The sequence below is a fragment of the Heterocephalus glaber genome, unplaced genomic scaffold (genome assembly GCF_053883595.1).
Source record: "Heterocephalus glaber isolate CG9 unplaced genomic scaffold, H.glaber_assembly_v1.0 deba00001688, whole genome shotgun sequence".
In the NCBI taxonomy this organism is placed as follows: domain Eukaryota; kingdom Metazoa; phylum Chordata; class Mammalia; order Rodentia; family Bathyergidae; genus Heterocephalus; species Heterocephalus glaber.
This window is the reverse complement of record NW_028258413.1, coordinates 8622863-8646175: the sequence shown is the minus strand read 5'-3', so window position 1 is coordinate 8646175 and position 23313 is coordinate 8622863. Positions and strand designations below refer to the sequence as shown.

The following is a 23313-nucleotide window of genomic DNA, read 5'->3' as shown; positions in this document are numbered from 1 at the left end:
TATTACAGTGATTCATGCACATCTATTTTTGTAACATCAGAACTCATAACAGCTATATTGTGCTGTGGCTTCTATGTTCAACAGATGAATGGATAAAGAAAATATGGTATTTGCTCACAATGGAGTACTATTCAACCATAAAGAAGGATAAATTTGAGTCATCTGTAGGAAAATGGATGCACTTTGAAATCATAATGCTAAGTGAAAGAAATCAACACAGAAGGTTAAATATAGCATGATTTCTCTTATATGAGAAGCCCAAAGCATAAATAAATTAAAGAATAAGAGAAAAAAGAGATGTCAGGAAACAAGGAGATAGAGCTTTTGTAAATGGGAAGAGGACCAAGAGATGGCGGGGGGGGGGGGGGGGGGATAAAAAAGCAATTAAGATGTGTTATGTCCGCGTAACAACTCCACACAAGGTGTGTGACCATTACGTACTGCAACCATGGACCAATTAAAATACAAATTTTTTAAAAGACAAAAAGCATAAAACTAGTCTTTGGGAATAAGGTCTTGGGTACCAAATAATAAGCCTTAAAAGTGCAGAAAAATAATGCAGAGCAGAGGCGACACACGTAGCCATTTTTGAATCTTGGCCTGGCCTCTTCCTGTTGAAGCACGGACCCAACAAGCCAACCAAGGAAGGAAACAAGGGGAGGACCTTTCCCGAGGCCTCTGATTGGTCAGCTTGCACAGAGCGGAGTCCGACGAGGGAAGATGGCGGGCCGCAGGCTCGCGGGGACCCTCTGATGGAGCAGTGGGTGCCTGTGACCCCTGAGACCCTCTCAGAGGCGCTGATATGTGCCGAAATGCCCACTCCAAACCGGGCCCCGCACTGTCTGCAGCCACAGAAGAGGTGAGCTTTGTAAAGGAGACAGGGTTGAATCGTGGTGGCCAAGGGAGAGGCGCTGGAGGGAAGGAAACATGAGCTAGTGTGGGCCCGCGCATGCGTCATGAAACTTCTCGGCTCCTCCTGGCCCACAGGTTCCGTCGTGCCCTGCGGGTGGAGATTGGGTCCCTGGCACCCCAAGGTCACTCATAAGACACCCATAAGCTCAGGTGAAGCTCAGGGATTCCGCTGCTCTGAGCTAGAAGGAAGCATCCTCCAAATCCTGAAGAACAGGTCAGGCAGCATTGGCATGGGATCCACAGCGAGGTGTGGTCTGCAGCAAAGCTGATGGGGGTCCAAGTACAGGCCCGCTTAGAGCCAGGACCTCTACAAGTCGTGGTTTTTAAAGTGCACTGAAATCGGGTGCACTGCCTTGCATATGAGGCTTGCCCAGGTTTCCCCCTGGTTTCCAAGCTGCAGTTGTCAGCTCTGGCCACTCACTGCAAGGAGCTCACGCCTGCCCCAGCCTTCCCACCAGAACAAAAGCCCCGCTCTTTATCATCCACTCCCTCTTGTGAGAGAGATCTTATGGATTCAGTTATAGTTGCATTTTTTTTATAGGAAAAGATTTTATGGTACATTTTAGGTGTACAATATAATGACATTCATCATTGGAGATATGCACCTTTACATAATCTCTCTTGGTTCTTATTTTTTCCCCTTCCCCTGCCCTCCCTTCCACCCCTCCATCCCTCCCTATTTACAAAGACTTTGTTTCCATTTTTTCATTTTCTCATATTAATTCCATTCCCTGCTTTCCTACCCCTCCCACTTCCCCTTCCCCTTTGCCCCTTTTCTTCCTATTTCACATTATCTATTATACCTTTTAGTCCTTAGTTACACTTTCAGTTTCTCACACTAGAGAAACTATTCGGTATTTACATGTGTCCTATTTATTTCACTTAAGAGTATCGCCTCAATGTGCATCCATTTAGCAATAAATGTCTCTAATTTCTCATTTTTGATTGCTGAATAGTACTCCATAGTTGCATTTTTTATATTTCCCATAAAAATGGATTATTCTGGACCACGTGACCCAAATAATACTAATAGAATCAGGAAAAAGTCAGACTCCAAACCCACTTTGGAACTGTGTGGCTTGCTCTAAATTGGCCCCTGATGTTACCGCCACCCCATCCTACTGCAGCACTGGGTCGGCCTGACTCCTTGCAAAGAAGAGCAGCCATGTTCCTAACCCATCTTTGATCTCTTTGTGATATTTCTCCTGACAGCCTAAATTTTCTTTTCTGAATTTCATTTCTAGCTGTATTGACTGGAACCAAGCTAAATAATTCATATCTTCCCTATCTCAGCTTTTTATAAAATGTAACCTGCTATTCTACGCTGTTTGCTCTACTTTAACTAATCTGTGCACATTTGGGGGCTTGAATCTTCCCGTATTTCCTTCATCATTGTACTCTTGATTTTGTTACCTGTGCCACTTGAATATCTATAGTATAAAATGCATGAAGCACTTTCCAAGTTTGAAAATTACTTTTGGAGCCGTGGTTGCCAAGGAAACTACTTCTGCTGTATCTCAGTCTTATTTATCATGTAAAGTTCACCATGGGATAGATTTTAAGGAATCACTGTTAGTGCTCCCCCCGCCCCCCCCCCCGCCCCTGAAAACAACTTCAGTTCCAGGAGGAAGCTGATAGCAACAGCAACTCCCCAAGCTCTCTGACAGTCCCTGGACATAGTTTAGGAAACACCCACAAGCTAGACTAAGACTTGCTGGTGAAATGTTGGGAATAGGAGCTGGAGGGCCCTTATTTATTTCAAAATTACTGAGGGAGCTCTTAGGATCTAACCTTTATTAAAGTTTCATTTTATAGTATAGCTTATGTCACTAAACCATGCTCCGTTAGGATAATCCATTTTTTGGCACAATGAAAGAATATCCTTCCCCACGTACTCATGCTTGCTGTTACCATGTTTTAGGAAATGTTGCTACATTATGAACATACTGTGTAATTACATATTTGCATATTTGCATTCATATACAGCACTCATTTATTTACAATTTGCCGTGCTTGATTTTAAATGAACTCAGCTGACCAGATGCTGAGAAATCTAAGAACTCATAGCAAACATCTGGGGGGATAGGCAATTGTTGACCATCCGCTTGAGAAACAAGGCTATTTTCAGCTTTTGTAGCTCAGATTTTTAATATATCTGTCTCAACTAACCAGAGGGAGACAGGATTGAAAACAAATGGGCTCAGCCCTCTCCATCTATGGCCAGTTGCTGCTTGGGGCAGGTGGCCACTCCCAGGTGGAAGTCCTGTTCCCACCCCCTCCTCCCACTGCCCACCTCCCAGTCCTGTTAACAGGCTGAGTACACAGCCTGTATCTGTTTGTTTTTGCACAGATGAATATTTGGATAACTGGCAGGTCCTTGTGAAAACTGCGAGGGAGTTGATATTTGTTCATTTTATTCCTGCTTTGACTCACTTGAGGCACACGCTCACCCGCCTACCAGCCCATCCACCCTATTCAAACAGGAACATTTACTCTTTGGTTGTCACATGTTCACACTATATGATACCACTTCCCAGGGGATTTGCTGTAAACTTCTACTTTTCCATTTGAGAACAATTCCATTTCACCCAGCTGTTTTGTTACTGATTCTCTACTAGATTCTTCTACGTCATTAACGTGTCATGAGATGATGAGAAAATGGTTTATCCACATTTTTAAACGATATCACTGCTGAAAATATTTTTTCAGAGGCTGGCAAAGTGTAAGCACTCAAGTAAATACCCCTTTCTCCCTCCTTTTCTGGAATGTGAAGCTCTATGCATCTGGGAGTACAGGATAAAACTTGTCCTCTGGTTGCTTCTGCTTTAGTTTCCTTGAAGCCTTAGAGTATGAGCAGAGCTGTCTGAGCCCCTCTCGGATCCTGCTGCAGAACCACTTCCCAGGAAATAGTGAACCTCAGATGGGATTGTTACTGCCCATTTCCTGGGAGCTGGGGACACTCAGGAATCCGCCTCAGAATCTGGTCTCTAAATATCTCAACTGGTCTCACCCTCTTCCCATGCTCCTGTCTGCACCCCATCTTCCTGTACCAGGCACCTGGCAGCATTTCCTGACCAGGATGCTGATTCAGGCACCGTGCTGAGCATTGACAGGACTAAGGACAAAAAGTCGATTTGATTCCAGCCCCCATGAAATTGACAGCAAAATGGGAGCAGATGCATAATAGGTATTTAGAAGGCATTGCACAACCATAGGGATTAATTCAGAACACTGTGCTGGGCAGCTTGAAGTGAGTTGTGGAGCCTGGGTTCCAGGGAGCCAGGAAAGAGCAGGAGATGGAGCTCAGGTGTGGACTGGAGGCTCCTTGGAAGCCACCCTTGAGAAGAAATGGCATGAGTGATGGCAGACAGAGGGTCGATGGGCAAAGTGGCAGGAGCTAGTGATGTCACAGCTTAGATTGAGAATGTCCCCAAAGCCTGGTGTGGAAGGTGACTGGATCGAGGGGGCGCTGTCCTCATCAGTGGAATCGTCCCGTGAGTTGAGCAGCTGAGTGTGCTGTTGGAAGTGGGTCCCTGGGGGGAGGGTAAATCTCTCACCCAGCTCCTCCTTCCTCTCTGTGCTTCCTGGCCGCCATGACGTGAGCAGCTTCCTGTAAGCCAGGCCCTGCCACCTTGCTGTTTTTGCCTCTGTGCCAGCTGACCATGGACTGAAACTTCTGGAACTGTGAGCTGAAATAAGCCTCTCCTCCTTGTAGTTGTGGGTATTGGGTATTTTGTTTCAGTGATGAGGAAAGTGATCAAGACGAGAGATTTCGCCATGACTGGGTTTTGGCCTATACGCTCAGTATCTGAGCCTTTTCCATATCCCCTGAGTAATCGAGGGTGAAGGCTGTTTTACCCTGAGAAAATGTCAATGTGATGATGATAACAATGATTACTTATTGATGTTCATAGTAACTGCAGATCCTAGAAAAGTAAACAGTGAAGAAAAATATAATCTAAAGTAGTTATATAAAAGTAATATTATTTATAGCCTTTCATAATAACTACTTTGTATCTTGCAAAGTACTTATAAAGTAGATACTTTGTATCCACTATGTATGTTACATAATAACATACTTCGTATCTAATTTGTAACAAAACATATACATTGAGAATTATATTTATAGATCTGGAAGGGACCCTGTGGGTGATCTAAGTCAATTCTTCATTTTACACTTAAGGAAAATAAGGCACAATGCAGGTTGGCCTGCAGGGAAACAAATCAAAACTACAATGAGATCCATCTCACTCCAGTTAGAATGCTATTATAAAAAAAAATAACAAATGACGGTAAGGGTGTGCAGAAAAAAGAACTCTTCTATACTGTTGGCAGTGATGTAAATTTGTACCACCATTGTAGAGAACAGTGTGGGGGCTCTTCAGAAAACTAAAAGTAGATCTACATATGCTCCAGCTGTCCTCCTTACATCCAAAGGAAATGGCATCAGCACAGAAAATCTGTGTCCACATGCTGGTATTTCCAGTGGCTCCATTCCCAACAGCTCAGATATAGGAACCAGTCTAGGTACCCATGCACCAAGGGATGGGTAAAGAATAGGCAGTGTAAATACACAATGTATAATGTATATACACATATAATGTATAATGTAAATACAATGGAGTATTATTCAGCCATCAAGAAGAATCCTGTCATATGCAGCAAAATGTATGGAACTGGAGGATAGTGTGTAAAATGACAAACCAGATACAGAAAGACAAAATTGTGTTCTTTCTCATTGTGGAAGCTAAGAATAGATGATCTGAAAGATAGTGGGAAGAGATTGGGAAGGGTGGCAGGGTAGAGGTCAGATTTGATCAGTGTACAACATATTATGAATGTATGAAAACATACTAGACCCTGTTAAGATGTATAATTAATACATATTAATAAAAATGAAAACAAACATAAATAAAAATACTATGCATAAAAATTACAAATGAAAATAAGATAAATGTATCCTATTAAGTTAGTTGTACTATGATTTATTTTTACAATTATGAGACCTACATTTACATTTATTTTCAAGAAGTGATATTATTCATAGAGCACATTGACTTGTTCTGAATTACTCTTCTTCTCTAATTGAAGTTTCCCATGTTTTAGTTATAAATCAGTGATCAGCTATCGAACTATTTCATTTGGTGGGGGTTGTTCCTATTTTAGTTTTGTGCATATAAACTTCGGTAGCTGAAATAATTCCACTAAATTTTCAGTGGAACCGCTAGCCATGACATAGCAAAGCGAATCTGTACACATACAGTAGAGAGACTCATATAATGCAATTCTGAAATTAGTGCATCTAAAGGGTCTGTAATGATCAATCCAGGGTTTGTATTAAGCATTGGTGTTGGCAGGTGTGCTACCGTGTGCTTCAAACAGAACTGACTGTGACAGAGAGCGTGATGAACCATTTATGGAAATAGCCAGGATGGTGCTGTACTAGAGAGAATCAATGAGAAAAGCAGAAATAGCAAGAGAAACCAAATGGGCATTACACAGGCCAATATCGGGGCTTAATCCCCTGCCTTTGCAATCCGCAAATGTAAATGGTGAGTTGTTCAAGTCCAAGCCTAATCTCCTTTCCATCTGTTCTCTCTGGCCTCATGTTAGACAGCTCAAGGCAGAGCTGTATTCCAAGCAGGTTTGGGGTAATGCAAATGTAGCACTAGAGTTAAGCCAATGAATTCTGAAATTTGATGATAATTTCCTCCATTTTTGTATTTCTGATTTCATTTTCCTGGATTGAGGAAGCAGAACCGCATGCTTCACAACAGAGCTGCATAGTGTCACAGGTGGTGATGTGAAAGTATCCCAGAACTCGAGAGCAAGAGAGAAAGAGGGACACCGATCCTGAGACACAGAATACCTCCGTGTTGGGTCCCCATCTCCCACTGGCTACCTTCCATGGTGTGCAGTCTTAAAACTGAAACATGTGCCCAGGACAAGACGAGAGTGGCATTAACACTGCAGTACTAGATGAGACCTCTTCCAGGTCAATTTAATTCCCAAGAATCGAGGCCAGATCACATGGAAACATCTTGTTGCTTTGATAGAGATGCTTTTAACCTAATGTCACGTTTCTCCGCTTGGGACTTCTCTGTGTCTCTTCTGCCTCTCATACATTCTTAGCTGTTCACATTCTGGCAGTGAGGACAAGTAGTTTAGAGAGGGACATGAGCACCAAGAAGAAGCTCAATGAGGTGCAAAGAAAAGGCAACAGCGACAATGGTGCTTGTCTCGAGCATTACTTCCTTGAAAGACACCAGGGATCCAGCCTTTGGAGAGGAGGAGCCAGAAAGGAACATCGCTCATCACAGGCTGTAGTCTCTAACCATGCGTCTCTTCAGGCCAGGAAACAGGGTTCTTGATCTCTGTCTTTTGAGACTATTAGAGTACAAGATGTGACCTGAAACCTGAGCCTGGTTATCTCCCTCTCCTGACGTCAGCTTTGCTTTAGCCCAAGCCAGGCTTGCATGCAGCCTGCTGCACCGGCTGACATCTGGCATGGTGGCCTGGACCAGCCTCCACCTACTCGCTTCCACAATTGGGATCATGGGTTCGCAGTGTGATGGGGTTGGAAGGAACCCTGGAAGGTGTTCTAGCTTATTAAATGCCTGAATTCCCTTCATGCCAGTCTCGAAAGTTGGTTATGATTTCTCCCCAACTGCCTTTGAAGAAAGACAAGATGAAGGAACTATGTCATGGGCTCTGTGCAGAGATATCATGTTAACAAACTCACATCACTTCTGTGAGTTCTTGCTGTGTTTTTTAACAATCAACAGATAAGAAAGTTCAATGTACAAGAGTGAGAAGTCATGGGAAGATTTTGATATCCAGTCTTTTTGGAACACAAATCTCATGCTTATTTACATGGAAACACTTACATTTTGATTCAGGGAACACCAATTACTTGGCATGAGTAAAAGAGTTGATTGAAAGGGTGAGGAAGCAATTTATTGATCCGAGGTGACCAAATTTGAATATATATATATATATGTATGTTTATATTTATATATATTTACTGCAGAAATTCCAGTCTTCACTATCTTAATGTCCTCCGTGTTGCTCCTGAGTGTGACAAATATATTTATTATCTGTTGATTGACTATTAAGTACAAGGGTCTATTCTACAGGCTGGAAGTGTATTGTTTCATTTAGTACTTAAACCTTCTGTCCTCAGGAACCTGCAGTTGTCAATCTTGACAGTCTGCTCCAGGCTCTGGGCCTCCACACGGTACCCTGTGTTTGCTTAGCTTCTTTGCACAAATGCATAGAGACTGCTGTTTCTGGTGACAGCCCCAGTTCCCAGTGCAGTTGTACCAAACATGGTAGAGGCTAGGAAATAGCACTGCACTGCTTACTATCTGTGTAAGCCAGCAGACACTTCAGGAGACTCAGTGGAGGTTTTTTAAATGGTTGACCATTTTTGGGTACTTCTCTTAATAGCTATATTTTTGGAAGAAAAAAATTACTGTGGTTAACATTAAAGAAGAATGTTTAAGCTGGACATGGTGGCGCATGTCTGTAATTCTAACACTCCAGGAGACTGAGGTAGGAGGACTGCAAGCTGAAGTCCAGCCTGGGCAACTTAGAAACTTAGTGAGGCCTGTCTCAAAGTAAAAAGTAAAAAGGGCTTTCCCAGTACCACTACAAAAAAATAAAAAAGAGTGTTCAATGCATCAGTTATTTGAGGAAGCAAATATTTCATCACCCTGCTATTCTTTCTTCTGCAATTAAGAACTTATAATAAAAGTGGAGGCAAGCAGTGATTTAATTTGAACTTATAAAAAGTCATTTAATTTTTTACTGGAAAAGTAAAACAATTTCATTAGATAAAGTTAAAAATTATTCTACTTGTGTAATCCAAAGACAACTGCTTCAAGTCTACTTTTATTTGAAATATAAAAGTAGTATTTATTAAAGCAACTATTTGCTGAGCTCTTACTGGGTACAAAGCACCATGACAGTTGCTTTCAGGAAAACTCTGTAAAGTTGACTTTTATCTCTGTTTTGCAGATGAGAAATCAGGACAAAGATTTTTGTTTTTATTTATTAAAATAGGTAAGGAGAGCTGGCTGCAAGCTCAGATCTCTTTGAAAGAGTTTATGAGTGTGTTTACTTCAGGAATGCCGATCCCCTAAACTCAGCAAGACCAATGAGATGGAAGAAGCAGCTTGTGGAGACACTGCTTGGATACAGCCACTGACCTACTCAGCTGGAAGCAGGGAGAGAAGAGGGTGGTGACCCAACTGGAGATAAGAATGAAGTAGACTTAGGAGCAGAAGCTGTTGATTTGGTTCTAAAGACAGGATGGACGCTTGTGGTTTCTAGCAACCCACCAGTAGACAGGTTTTTAGACACTTGAAATGTGAATCTCAACTGAGGACACTGTTTGGGTGGTGCTCAGTCTGTAAGTGGTGGTAAAAACCATTAACTCCGTTTCAGGAGTCATGAGAGGTGTAGAAAGAGGAACGGTGATCAGAATCTAACAAGAACAACTGCCTTAGGTTGTAGGCTTTCCTATAGAAGAAACTCACGAACAATGTTATCGTATCGATGCTGTGCAACCAAAGAAAGCCATGTTAATCTGCAGTTCACACACCCTAAGTATGTTACGTAATTCTTTTACTCACAATGAAATATGCTAAGGAAAGAAAATAGACAGAACTTGAATCCTTACATTCAATAAATTCTCAATAAAAGCATAAAAACCTCAATACCTCCAATTCCTTTTCAGAATACGATGTAGATCTATTTATGTTAACCATGAGCAGGAAATGTGACTTTTAAAAAATTTCTTACCAACATTGGAGTGAAGTGAACCAAAAGAAAGAGGAACTTGTAGTATTTTTAGTTTTCAATGCAAATTATGAAATCATAGCAGAACACTTGCTCTGACCTAGCCCCGTCCCAGCTAGTCAGACTGATTCTTTTAGAACTGAAGTCAGATCTTCTCCTCTTCCTCTCAGACCCTTCTGTGGGCCTCCTCCAGGCGAAAGCCCCTCCTTCCCTCCACTGTGTGGCCACACCCAGCTGGGCTGGGATCTCACCTTCCCTGTCTTCTGCCTTCCTCTCTTTTCTGCTCGACCCCTTCCCAATGGGGCCAGTATGCTGCTCTCTAGAAACCGGCGGCCTTATCCTGGCCAGAGCTTCCCACAGCACCCTCCCCAGCTGATTGTCTCCTCCCCAGGAATCTGCTTGGTTACTTCCTTCACATCTTCATGACTTTGCTCACAATGTCAACCTTTAAATAAGGCAGGGTACAACCTACCCTCATCACCCCATTTAATACCACAATCTGCTTCTCCTGTCTACCCCCAGCCCTAGTCCCCCTGACTCTACTTACCTTTCTTCCTGGTGCTTGTATTTTCTAGCAGCCTGCGTAATATACTTATAATAGTTCAGCAAATTTTAGTCAATGATTTTAAGATGTATCTTTATTTTATGCAAAATGAGGAAAGAAGCTGCCAATTAATCCATTATGTGGCAACACTGTGCCTAGATTTTATAAGTGTTAAATGTGAAAATTTTCATTTGGGAGTTAATGAAATAGATATTTATTATTTCTAGTTTTTTTCCTTCCATTTCTTTATGCCAGAATGTAAATTCATAAGGGCAATGATCTTTGTACTTATTGCCATTCCTTGTCAAGCAATAGGTTCTTTTTTTTTGTACCAAGATCGAACTCAGGTCCTTGAGCTTGGGCAGCAGGTGGCGAAACCACTGAGCTAAATCCCTGGCCTAAGCAATAGGTTCTTAATAAAATTTTTATTTCATGGCTTGTTAAGCTTATCATTTGAAGTCACCTGGAATAAGTGAAATCAGAGGAGGAATGGGTGTCACCCAGAGGTCACAGACTAGGAGTAACGAGGCTTAAAGATGCTACTTTTGAATGAAGAATCAATTTGTGATTTTGGATAATCAATTTACAAGGCCAGAACAAGCACATTTGCAGATGTAGGCAGCATGGGTAGGTTGTTATGTGCATAAGTTATCATTGCCACATAACTGGTAGCCCCAAAACTTAGCACCCTAAAACAACATGCATTTATTATCCCACTGCTTCTGTGAGTTAGGAATCTTTTTTCTTAGTATTCATTAAGTTATTGGTACATTTTAGGGATACAATATAATGACATTCATCATTGGAAATTTGCACCTTTACATAATCTCTCTTGGTTCTTATTTTTTCCCCCTTCCCCTGCCCTCCCTTCCACCCGTCCACCCCTCCCTGTTTACAAAGACTTTGTTTCCATTTTGTCCTTTTCTCATATTTATTCCTTTCCCTTCTCTTACCCCTTCCACTCCCTCTTCCCCTTTGAGCCTTATCTTCCTATTTCACATTATCTGTTCTACATTTTAATCCTTATTTACACTTTCAGTTTCTCACACCAGAGAAACTATTCAGTATCTTCATATGTGTCTCCTATTTATTTCACTTAAGAGTATGGCCTCAATATGCATCCATTGAGCTATAAATGTCTCTAGTTTCTCATTCTTTATGGCTGAGTAGTACTCCATTTTATAAAAAAAAAAAAAACATCTATTTTATCCAGTCACCAATTGCTGGGCAGTTGGGCTGTTTCCAAGTTTTAGCTCTGAACATGGATACACGTATATTTCTGTGGTATGATTCTTTTAATTCTTTTGGGAAGATACTCGGCAGGGGAATAGCTGGGTAAAATGGGACATCTTATCCTATGATACTCTATATAGAAAGACCCCAAGAACTCCACCAAAAGTCTTCTAGACTTAATAACCAAATTCAGTAGAGTAGCTGGATACAAGGTCAACACACAAAAATCAATAGCCTTCCTGTACAACAGACTAACTGAGAGAGAAACTAGAGAAACAACTCCTTTCACAATAGCATTCAAAAAAATAAAATGCCTAGAAATCAATCTAATGAATGAAATGAAAGAACTCTGAAAACTACAGCACTTTGAAAAAAGAGATCAAAGAGGATATCAGAAAATGAAAAGGCATCCCTTATTCCTGGGTAGGAAGAAACAATCTAGTGAAAATGGCCATATTTCCAAAACTGCTATATAGATTCAGTGCAATCCCAATTGAAATTCCAATAGCATACTTCACAGGACCTTGAGAAAACAATCCAAAGATTCATTTGGAACAAGAAGAGACCTAGAATAGAAAAAGCAATTATAGGCAACAAAGACAAGGTAGGAGGGATCACAATTCCCAACTTGTAACTATACCATGCTGATAAAAACAGTGTGGTACTGGCAAAGAAATAGACCCAAGGATCAGTGGAACAGATTAGAAGATGCAGACATACTCAGCCACCTCATCTTTTACAAAGGAGCCCAACACCCTCGCTGGAGGAAAGATAGTCTCTTTAATAAATGGTGCTAGAAAAATTGGGGTTCAACTTGCTAAAGATTAAAACTAGACCTATATCTCTCACCATGCACTGAACTAAAATTGAAATGGATCAAAGATCTAAATATTAAAACAGAAACACTAAACCAGCTGGAGGAGAGGTTAGGTAGAACTCTTGAGGACATTGGCATAGGAAAACATTTCATGAACAGAACCTCAGTTGCATGGGACCTAGCACAAAGAATCAACAACTGGGATCTCAACTTGTTAAAAAGCTTCTGCACTGCAAAAGAAACCACCAACAACACGAAGAGACAACCCACAATGTGGGAAGAAATTTTTACTGGGTGTTCCTTACACAAAGGTCTACTATCTAGAATATATAAAGAACTTAAAAAAATCAGACCTCCCAAATTTGAAGACCCAATCCAAAAATCAGGCATCTGAAATGAACAGACATTTCTCAGACAAAGAAGTAGAAATAGCAAATAAACATATGATGAAAAAATGTTCAGAATCACTGGTCATTCAAGAGATGCAAATGAAAACAATGCTGAGATTCCACCTCACTCCAGAAAGAATGACTGCTATCAAGAAATCAACCAATAACAAATGTGAGCTGGGTTGTGGGGAAAAGGGAACCCTTCTCCACTGTTGGTGGGAGCGTAGACTGGTACAACCACTGTTGAAATTAGTGTGGAGATACCTGAGTTGGGAATCTTGACACTGCATGGCTGGGTCTCTGTCCCAGGTCTCTTACAAGCCACAGTCAAGATGGCGCCTGGGCTACCATCATCCCAAGGCTGACTGGGAAGGACTGACTTCCAAGCTTAGATTATGGGTAGGATTTTGTTTCTCAGGGCCTCGGCCTGAGTGCCTTGCTGGCTTTGGGCAAGAGTTCATCTTCAGTTTGTTGCATGTGAGCCTCCCTGACACGGTAATCTTCAGCCAAGTAATTAAATCATGAAATCAATCAAGAGAATCTTTTGGCAAATGGAAGTCACAATCTTCTGGAATCTCCTCATGGAAATGACACACTGTCACCTTTGTCAGAGTCCATTGGTTAGACGCAAGTCACTAGGTTCAAATGACATTCAAAGAGAAGGGTTACACGAGAATGTGAGTCCAGGAAGTGAAGGCTATGGGGGAGTGCCTTGGGCATGTGCTTACGCTAGGCGTGGGGATCCTTGGAACTGCCATGTTGGAAGGGGATGATGTTTCGGTTGACACACCCTAGAGGACATATTCAATGTGAGCCACTTCTCCCTTTCTATCTGCAGTGCTGGGTTTCCAATAAACACTCCTCTGGCCATAGCTCTTTGGGTAATGGGTAGATATTTGACTCAGGCCAGTTAAATCCTATTGCATAATTTTATCTCTTTATTCCAGTGATCAAACTCAAGGCCCCACACATGGTTAAACACATGCCCTACCACTGAGCTATTCTCCTAGCTCCCCCTGCCCCATAAATTTAGAATTTGGCATTAAAAACTTGAGGTCAGGATTGCTTTAAGAGATCCTGTGTTACAGGGAATGAGAAATCGGGAAAAATCATTTTCAGGAAGGAAAGTACAAAGATGATCAGGGAAATCCAGAGAGAAAATGTGGGGAGCATCTGACAAATTTCCTGTTCACATTTCAATCCTTCTCTACCATAGGTTTGTGTGAGGTAATTCTGTTTTTACAAATTCCCGTGTTCTCTTTAACTGAAGCAAGCTCAAGATGGCTTTGAATCTTGCAACTAAAGTTCCTTCTAATTATTTCTTCAGGAGGACCTTAGAGACACCTTGGTGACTGTGGTGATGAATAGGACATGCAGTGAGGACTTATCTTAACAAAGATCTAGGGAAAATTTGAAGAACACAAAAGGTGGCCTTGAGCCTTCAGTTCAGAGCACAGCACAACTTTAAATTCTCAGCAAAGCCATGGCTGTTTCACTACTTCACCCTCTGTAACATTTCGTGACAGAGCCTGTGAAGTAGGAGCAGCATTGTAAGCCCGACCGTGGTGGGGTGGGGGCAGGAGTCTGAGTGGCTCGATGTCCCCAGGCCCAGCTAAAGCGCAGTGACTTCTGTCTCACCAGCTCTCACTCATGCCATGTGCTTACTTCCTCAAAAGCTCGAAACTCAGGAAAATTACCAGACTATCCCATAGGGACTTATAGATCAGCTTCAAATAAGAAAATGGTATTATTATGGTTGAATGCAGACTTTATTTGTAAACATGATTTTGTAAAGGTTTTTCAGATTTTACGCAATGCAGAAAAATAATCACAGAATGTTTTAGGAACATGGAAATAATTAGACTATAAAAGAATGAGTAATAGAGGAAGTGCCTGCATTGCCATTTTCCTCCTTGAATAGTTTAATCCACTTTAATCTCTTCCCCAAACACTTTTAAATACCAAATTACCTTGCAAAGTAATTTTGGACCAAGAGAAGAGTGTGGAGCCTTCATGGTGACCTGCTGAGTCTGATATTTTTTTCCTCAGATATAAATATTTTGTGCTCAGTTTCCCTGATGTGCAGTAGGGCTCTGTCTCCGCTGCAGTCATCTTCAAGCTATTGGGCAGTGACTTCTTGGTGAATGGTGTTTTCACAGCATTAATTTGCTTTTATATTGGAAAGGAGACCTTTGCAGAAAAGGGGGAGGGTGAGATTGCATGCCTAGAAAAAGCAAAATATTTAAAAAGGAAGGAAACACAGGAGAGTTTTAGAACCCAGCGCATGATGTTGGAGAGCTCTCCCCACGGTTCCCCTTCTCATTTTGAAAGGGCCATCTTGGACAAAGAGGCCACCCAGCCAAGAACTGAGGTTTCCATTAAAGACCTTGAACTTCCAGTGTGTCGCTGAGCAAGTCGCTTCAGGACAAAGGTTCCATAAGGAGAATCTCCGACTTTAATTCTTCCATGATTGACGCAGTCACACTGTGGGGGAGCTGCCATCTGGGCGCAGGACCCACTGGGACACATGGGTGGCGTGGGTGGCCCACCAGCCTCCAGGGCAAGGCTGCCCAGCTGTGTTCAGTTCGGGGCTGGTGAAAGATGAGAAGCTGCCGTGCAGTATGAAAATGGAGCCACTGCCGGATCAGAAATACATTAGCTTTGTCAAAAGTCAAATTGTTATGAAACTTGGCGATACCACTTTGATACAGTAACAGCTTGGAGCAGATGATGAAATTCTGCAGATTCACGGCGCTCTCCCAACTTCCAGCTCTGCCGCCTCAGCTCCGCGCCTGATAATTCCTCCTGTGTACGTCACGACAGATGTCCCAGCAATTGTGCCCGACTCCAGCTTCTGGTATTTCCAAGTCTACAAGATTCTGTAAGCCTATTCAGCACCCTGTTCTCACTGTGAGCCCACCACTGGCTTCCAAGGAGTCTGGCTGCACAGGGGCCATGTTGGCCTCCCCTCCCCTGTCACCCCACTGCTTTCTCTTCAGCTTTCATCCCCGTTCCTCTCTTTCTCACTCCTTTACTCCCCCTTTTGCTTTCCTTTCCTCCTTTTCTCTTCCTTTCATTTTTCTTTCCTTTTTTTTTTTTTTTTTTTTGGCTTTTCAGTAGTATGAATATTACATAGTCTCTTAAAAAATATTTTACAGTTTTCAGTGTAGAGGTCTTTTGCTTCCTTTGTTAGGTTAATTCCTAGATATTTCATTTTTTTGGATGCTATTGTAAAAGGAATTGTTTCCCTGATTTCTCTCTCAGTGAGTCTGTTATTTGTGTACAAGAAGGCTATTGTTTTGTGAATGTTGACCTTGTATCCAGCTACTCTACTGAATCTGTCAATTAAGTCTAGAAGTCCTTTGGCCAAGCTTTTTGGGTCTTCCATGTAAAGTATCATATCGTCAGCAAATAATGACAGTTTAACTTCTTCTTTTCCTATCTTTATTCCTTTTATTTCTTTCTCTTTTCTAATTGCTGTGGCTAATGTTTCCAGAACTAAATTGAACAGAGTGGTGATAGTGGGCATCCTTGTCTTGTTCCTGATTTTAGCATAAAAGTTTTCAGTTTTTGACCATTTAGTATCATGTTGGCTGTTGGTTTTTCATAGATAGCCTTAATCGGGTTGAGATAAAGACCTTCTATGCCAATTTTCTATAGGGTTTTTATCATGAATGGGTGTTTTAAAGATATAAATATTAAGACAAACACTAAACTTGCTAGAAGATAAGGTAGGTAGAACTCTTGAAGACATTGGCATAGGAAAAGACTTTATGAACAAAACCTCAATAGCACAGGAACTAGCACAAAGAATCAACAACTGGGATCTCATCTTATTAAAAAGCTTCTGCACTGCAGGAGAAATCACCAACAGAGCTGAGAGACAACCTACAATGTGGGAAAAAAATTTTAGCAGCTGTACCTTAGAGAAAAGACTGCTATCTAGACTATATAAAGAACTGAAAAAAATCAGACCCCCCAAATTCAAAGATCCAATTCAAAAATGGGCATCTGAAATGAACAGACATTTCTCAAAGAATTAAAAGCAGCAAATAAATATATGAAAAAATGTTCAACATCACTGGTCATTCGAGAAATGCAGATGAAAACAACACTGAGATTCCACCTCACCCCAGAAAGAATGGCTGCTATCAAGAAATCAACCAATAACAAATGCTGGCCAGGGTGTGGGAAGAAAGGAACCCTTCTCCATTGTTGGTGGAAGTGCGGGCTGGTGCAGCCACTGTGGAAATCAGTATGGAGATACCTGAAAGAACTAGAATTGGAAGTCCCATTTGACCCAGCTATTCCCCTGCTGGGTATCTTCCCAAAAGAATTAAAAGAATCATACCACAACAATATATGTGCACCCATGTTTATGGCAGCAGAGTTTGTAATAGCTAAAGCTTGGAAACAGCCCAAGTGCCCATCAAATGGAAACTGGATAAAGAAGATGTGGGGTTTTTTATGAAATGGAGTACTTACTCAGCCATAAAGAATGAGAAACTAGAGTCATTTATAGCTAAATGGATGCATATTGAGGCCATACTCTTAAGTGAAATAAATAAGACACATGTGTAAATACTGAATAGTTTCTCTAGTGTGAGAAACTGAAAATGTAAATAAGAATTAAAATGATTAAAATGAATAATTTATAATTTGAAATAGGAAGAAAAGGTCTAAAGGGGTAGGGGAAGTGGGAGGGAAAGGGGAAAGGAAAGGGGGGAAAGGAAAAATGATGAGAAAAGAAAAGAAATGGAAATAAAATCTATTTAAATAGGGAAGGGTGGAGAGGTGAAGGGCGCACAGGTAATGGGGAAAAAAAATAAGAACCAAGATACATCATGTACAGGTACAAGCACCCAATGATAAATGTAAACATATTGTATACCTAAAATGTACCAATAAAAGAATTTAAGGGAAAAAAGTATTCTATTCTTTTTTTCAAAAATTGCAAAATGGGAAAGTTTAAAAACCAAATAGTCTTCAAGAAAATTATTTTTAAAGCAAAACTACTAAACTGATGTGAGTCAAACTCACTGTGTAGCTCAGGCTGGCCTCAAACTCATGGCAATCCTCCTGCTTCAGCCTCCCAAGTACTGGGATTACAGGTATGAGCCAGCATGCTCAGCCACTCTTATCATTATTTATCTCAAAGTGAGTAGTCTTTTTTTTTTTTTCAGAAATAAAGATACATTCAACTTCAAGGTACTGCCTCAAACTTCATTTAGGGCCTCTAAGGTAACCCACAGGACTTTCATAGAGTAAGAACACTCTGAGTTCTCAAAGTCTTGGCCCAGAGGAAGTGGATGTGGGGTTTTGGGTGTGCACAACTTCTACTCCGGTCACTACAACATCAAAGTCCACACTGCACCCTCTTTGCACTACCATAGTGCATTGTTTTTTCCAGTACTGGGGATCGAACTGAGGACCTTGCACATGCAAGGCAGGCATGGCACCCTGAGCTAAATCCCCGGCCCTAGCATAGTGCATTTCTATCCAGAAATCCCTCTTGGGAACTTTCTTTCATTTTCCTCTCCTCCTCCCCCCACCTCTCTGACCTCTATTAGACATTCCATCTCAGGACTTTGCAACGATCCATATTCCCAGCCCTTTGTTAGACTTAGTTTTGAGACAGAATCTTACTAAGACACTAAATTCTTCAGGCTGAACTTGACCTTGCAAACCTTGTGCGTCAGCCTACCAGAGTGCTAGGAGCACAGGCATGCGCCACCACACCCAGCGAGAAGTTCTTATATTAAAAAAATAATATTCTCTCCACAAACATAAAGGGAAACTACCTGCAATCTTACAATACTTTAGTAAATCAAGAAGTAGAAATAAAAGACCAAATAATGATAACAATAATCATAATAAGGCCAGAAGGAAATTTTGGGGGCAATGACTAGTTACATGGCGTAGACTATTGTGGTAGACAGTTTCACAGTTGTATACATATCTTTGAACTCATCAAGTGGCATATATTAAATAGGTTCAACTTTTCCTATGTCAATCGTAGCTTAGTAAAGTGATTTAAAAGAGAAAGAGGTTAAATCCAAACCTCTTTCCCACTGTCCCATGCTACCTAGCTGGAGGAATTCCTACAGGGATTTCAATCCAATCTTTGTAGTTCCACATAGTTACACAGATAAACGTCTATATAGTACATACTCTGATATATATATATATATATATGTATTTATGAAAATAAAGATTATGACTTTAGTTTTTTACTTTGTCTTGTGTCATGATCATCTTTCCAGCTTAGCAGCAGTAGATCTACCAATTCCTTGAATGATGGCATAGCTTTCTGATACTGCAATTGCAGCATAATTTATGTTATTTTTCTCCCACAGATGGGCAAAACATACTGTGTGAACACCTTAAGCATATCTGTCTCTAATTAGGACAGATTTAGTGGAAGAAAAATTGCTTAGTCAAGGGATTGTACATTTTAAGTTAATATAAAACACCTTCCAAAAGACAGTATCTGTTAGCATTCTGACAGGAGTATATTGGAGAGCTTACCGCCCTGCCAGCACTCGATGGCGCAGCAAGCGAGCCAGGACATGTTTGCCCTCACCAATCTGATATCGGGAAGAGGTGCCTTGTCCTTGTTTGTATTTGCATTTTTCTGACTACTGCTCTAGAAGATCACATTTTCTTTTTTTCTGTTCCTGCCCCTGCTCCTTCTCCTACTCCTTCTTGAATTTCTGATTTCTTTTGCAAAGAACTCTTGTCATTTTTTCCCTTCCTAACTTGAAATAGTATTTTGTAAAGTGCAAATATCAACATATTCCTGTGTCTTGCAAAGTACAATTCCCACTCATTTTCCATTGTTTCCTAACATTTTTTATGTTATTTATAGATGCTTGCTTATGACTGACGTGGTGAAATGTCTCTATTTTTCCACTTTGATAACGTGTAAGCTTCCTTTGAGAAGGTCACCTATACTTAGATACGTGAAATATTCTACAATATTTCACTCAAATATACTTTCAGTTTCATTGTTAAAATTTAGATCTTTAATTTACATGGTGTAAGGATTTTGTTTCTCAAATGGCATAAAGTGAAGGTTTAACTTCTTCCAATCCTCTAATGAATTACCGACGTGTTGCAACAACATATCTGGAATGGTCCCAATTTCTTCACTAATTTGGCATGCTACATTTACAAAATAACCTATAATTCCACATTGCCATTCTGGGGCAATGATTTATTTGTTTGACCTTACTGTGGTAATTTGTTCATGAGGAAAGCTCCCTGGTATTTCCAATATTATAGAGCAAGTTCTTCATAATTTATTTTCAAACTTTTATAAAACTTTTATATCATCCATATTAAGTGGATGATAGACTATATATGTATATATTAGACAAAGGTTTCATAAATGTGATATAGATAATAAATAAAACCAAAATGCACTCCTTAAAAAGATGAATAATGTAGTCTTGCAAGATTGACCAAAGTGGGGGAAAAGAGAAAGAGGAAAGATGCAATCTGAGGAGGGACATTAGAAGATTTGATCAGTGCATGCTATAGCATGTGTGGAAATAGCACACTGAACCCTATTAATAATTACAATGTGAACATATTAAATAAAGTATTCCTGTAAAGAAGAAGAAACAAACAGATAACATCCAAACATAAAAGTAGTACTTGGAGAGCTACATACATAATAAATGTATAAACTATGTTGAACTTCATTAGTTATCAAGGAAATGCAATTTAACACTGCAATATGATATTACTATGGAACCACAAGATGGGTTGAAATGACAAGAATGCAAAATGTTACTGAGAGAGAACCAATAGAACTTTTATTGGTATGAAATAGTCTTCTTATTTTAAAGTCTATTCAAATAAATTGTTTTTAATTTACTATATTGGTGTTTAAATATATATACCCTGTTTTCCTGAAAATAAGACCTATTCAGAAAATAAATTTTAGCATGAGATAGGTCTTATTTTCAGTGAAACAGGGTACATATACATATGTCACGTACGCATAAACACACACATATACACACAAATATACAAAAAAGATATTTGTATATGTACATACATACATATATGTATTAGAAAAGATATATATCCCTTGTATGTTCCTTACAAATAGCCACAGCTGAATTAGATCTTTTTATTTAGCCTTACACTTTCCCCTTTAAATTAGAAATTTAGCTTGTGAACATTATCACTGAAATAGTGAAGTTGGTCTCTACATTTTTAGATTGGGCTTTGTGTTTGTCTTATTTTCTCTTTTTATTTGTTGTCTTTATTTCCCCTTTTCTGATTAATCAATTACAGAGATTATTTTTTCATTTTAGCATAACCTGTAACTTTTGTAACAAATATATAAATTTATATTTCTTGCCAAAATCTAAAGTTTATAAATATCTCTCTATAGTCCACTCTCCATGTCCCATAAGTTCTGTGTCCTCCAGTTCATCCAAACATAATTCAGAACTATTTTAAAATTGTATCTGTGCTAAACATGTACAAACTTTTTTCTTTTCATTCCCTGAACAATACAATCTAACAACATTTACATAGTGTTTGTATTTAATTGCATCAAGTATAAGTAATCTAATGATAATTTAAAGTATGCTAGTGTATGTGCACAGGTTATGTGCAAATACAGGACTGTGCCATTTTATAACTTAGATCTGGGTCTTAGAATTGTGACAGTTGATCTGCATTGTCAGCTGGATTGCCTTGGGAGCTGCCCAGGGGAGGAGTAAAGCACACTTCTGGGTGATCTGGGGGGGTCATGGAGGCTTAACCTTGGGTCTGTGTCTGGTCCTGGGCCCCTTGCTCTCTGGCACTGTTCCCCTGCTTTTCTTCCTGGCCACCTTGAACTGAGGAGCTTTGCTCTACCTCTCCTTCCTCCATGATGTTCCTGCCTTGGAGCAGCTGGCCATGGTCTGAATCCCCCAAAACCATGAGCCAAATTGGGCCTCTCCTTTAAATTGCGAGTGTTGTGTCCCAGCGATGGGGAAGTTGCTCAGTCGCCCATGGATACCAAGGGATGACTGTACTTCTAAATAAGACAAAGAAAGGCTCCAGCATTAAGATTTCAGGAGTTCAAGCTGGAAACATCTCACAGGGCTGTCTTAGCTTCCAAGTGCTGGCCAGCATAGGTCAAGGCCACCATGAAAGTGCACATGAGCGTGTGTCTTCCTTCCTTCACCCACTTCTACTCCATGGCTTCTACCCCACAACTCACTTCCTGAGCACAAACCTCAGCATCTCTGAATATGCTCCTGGAGAAGAGACCTACAATGTCAGGGTATCCTCAACCTGAGCACAGTTTCCTAGAACATTCTTAATGATCTGGACCTATAGGGGGATTAATAGAATCCTTAAACTATGTAATTGACTGCTTTTCAGTCTAATTTAACCTAACATCTCTCTTCAGGCTCATGGTCTTAACATATGAACTATAAGTAGTAAAAATCCAATTTAAATATGTCCTGATTTTAAAGAGGTTGTTTAAAGATTAACTTAATTTGACAGGGAGAGTTATTTAAATCAGCAAGTATACAAAAGGTAATCATTTGATTTACAGGAGTAACAGATGGTGGCCACCTGGTGTTTGTGTTGCATGTTCTGCAGTGGCATCGTGGATGAAGGGAAAGACAGACTCTGTCTTCTCCATCTGATCTGGCGTAAACCAGTATGGACCTGTCAGGCCCATTGATAGGCAGAGTGAAAAGTTCCCCTTCATTATGAGAGGTGCTTTCCAGCCCGATGCCCCAGAGGCGGTTGGTGCGGTTTTTCAGTTACTGTCCTTCCCACATAAGGACTACCTCAGATAATTTGACTTTTTTCAAAGAAATGTGGGGAACATATGGGAGAATAGACAGAGAAGCATATTGAAAAGCAAATTGTAGCCTAAATATTTATTTGGCATTTGAAGAGATGTTACACCAGGGGTGATCACTGAGGCGGAGATGCTACAGTAATGCATGCCAAATTACTCATAATCTACAAGACTCAGAAAGATGAGTATTCCTGGAATTGCTTGAGTTTATGAACCACATTCCCAAAGCAGCCATGGCTTTAGTGTCAAGAGGGCAGGACTTTATGATTCTGCCCAGCAGGTACCCAATTCTGTCCCACAGGCAAGTTAGGTGACATCTGTTTCTTCACTGTAAAAATATGTGACACTCAAGTAACAGCATTACTTTAGTGTGTGCAATATGACAATAATATCATACTCCCTCAAACAAATTGGATAGCCATCATATATTTGTTTAAGTAGCAATGTTATTAAAGTAAGAGAATACTTACATATTACCAGCTTTCTTCAAAAACAGGACTGTACTTGACAGTGATGCATAAAATGTGAATAAAAGGCATGTGTTGCAACTGAGTGAAAGATTATCAAAGTGAAACAAATACACCAGGATGGAAGAAAAGAGAACCAAAGAAGACTACATTGAAAACTTTAAGGGCCTACACACAACCTAAATGGGGGCCTAAAATTAAGCTCTAACTTTCTGAAGTGCACAAACAAGAGGAGACCTTGTGAGGTGTACAAAGCAGCATTTGCTTGGGGGAAGTATTGAATATCTGCTTTTGGTTCTGAGAGCAGGCGGATTTCTCTTGAGGTT

The 23313-nt window shown here is 40.4% G+C and overlaps 1 protein-coding gene across 5 annotated transcripts in view; it reads left to right on the top strand.

Moving 5' to 3' along the window:
- The first annotated feature begins 693 nt into the window (after window positions 1-693).
- Window positions 694-23313, top strand: part of Bank1 (B cell scaffold protein with ankyrin repeats 1) — a 336687-nt gene continuing 314067 nt past the window's right edge. For all 5 annotated transcript variants that reach the window (XM_087198794.1, XM_021245443.2, XM_021245444.2 and 2 more), the window contains exon 1: window positions 694-859. The gene's annotated coding sequence lies outside the window, so the exon portion shown is untranslated. The remainder of the gene's footprint in view (window positions 860-23313) is intronic.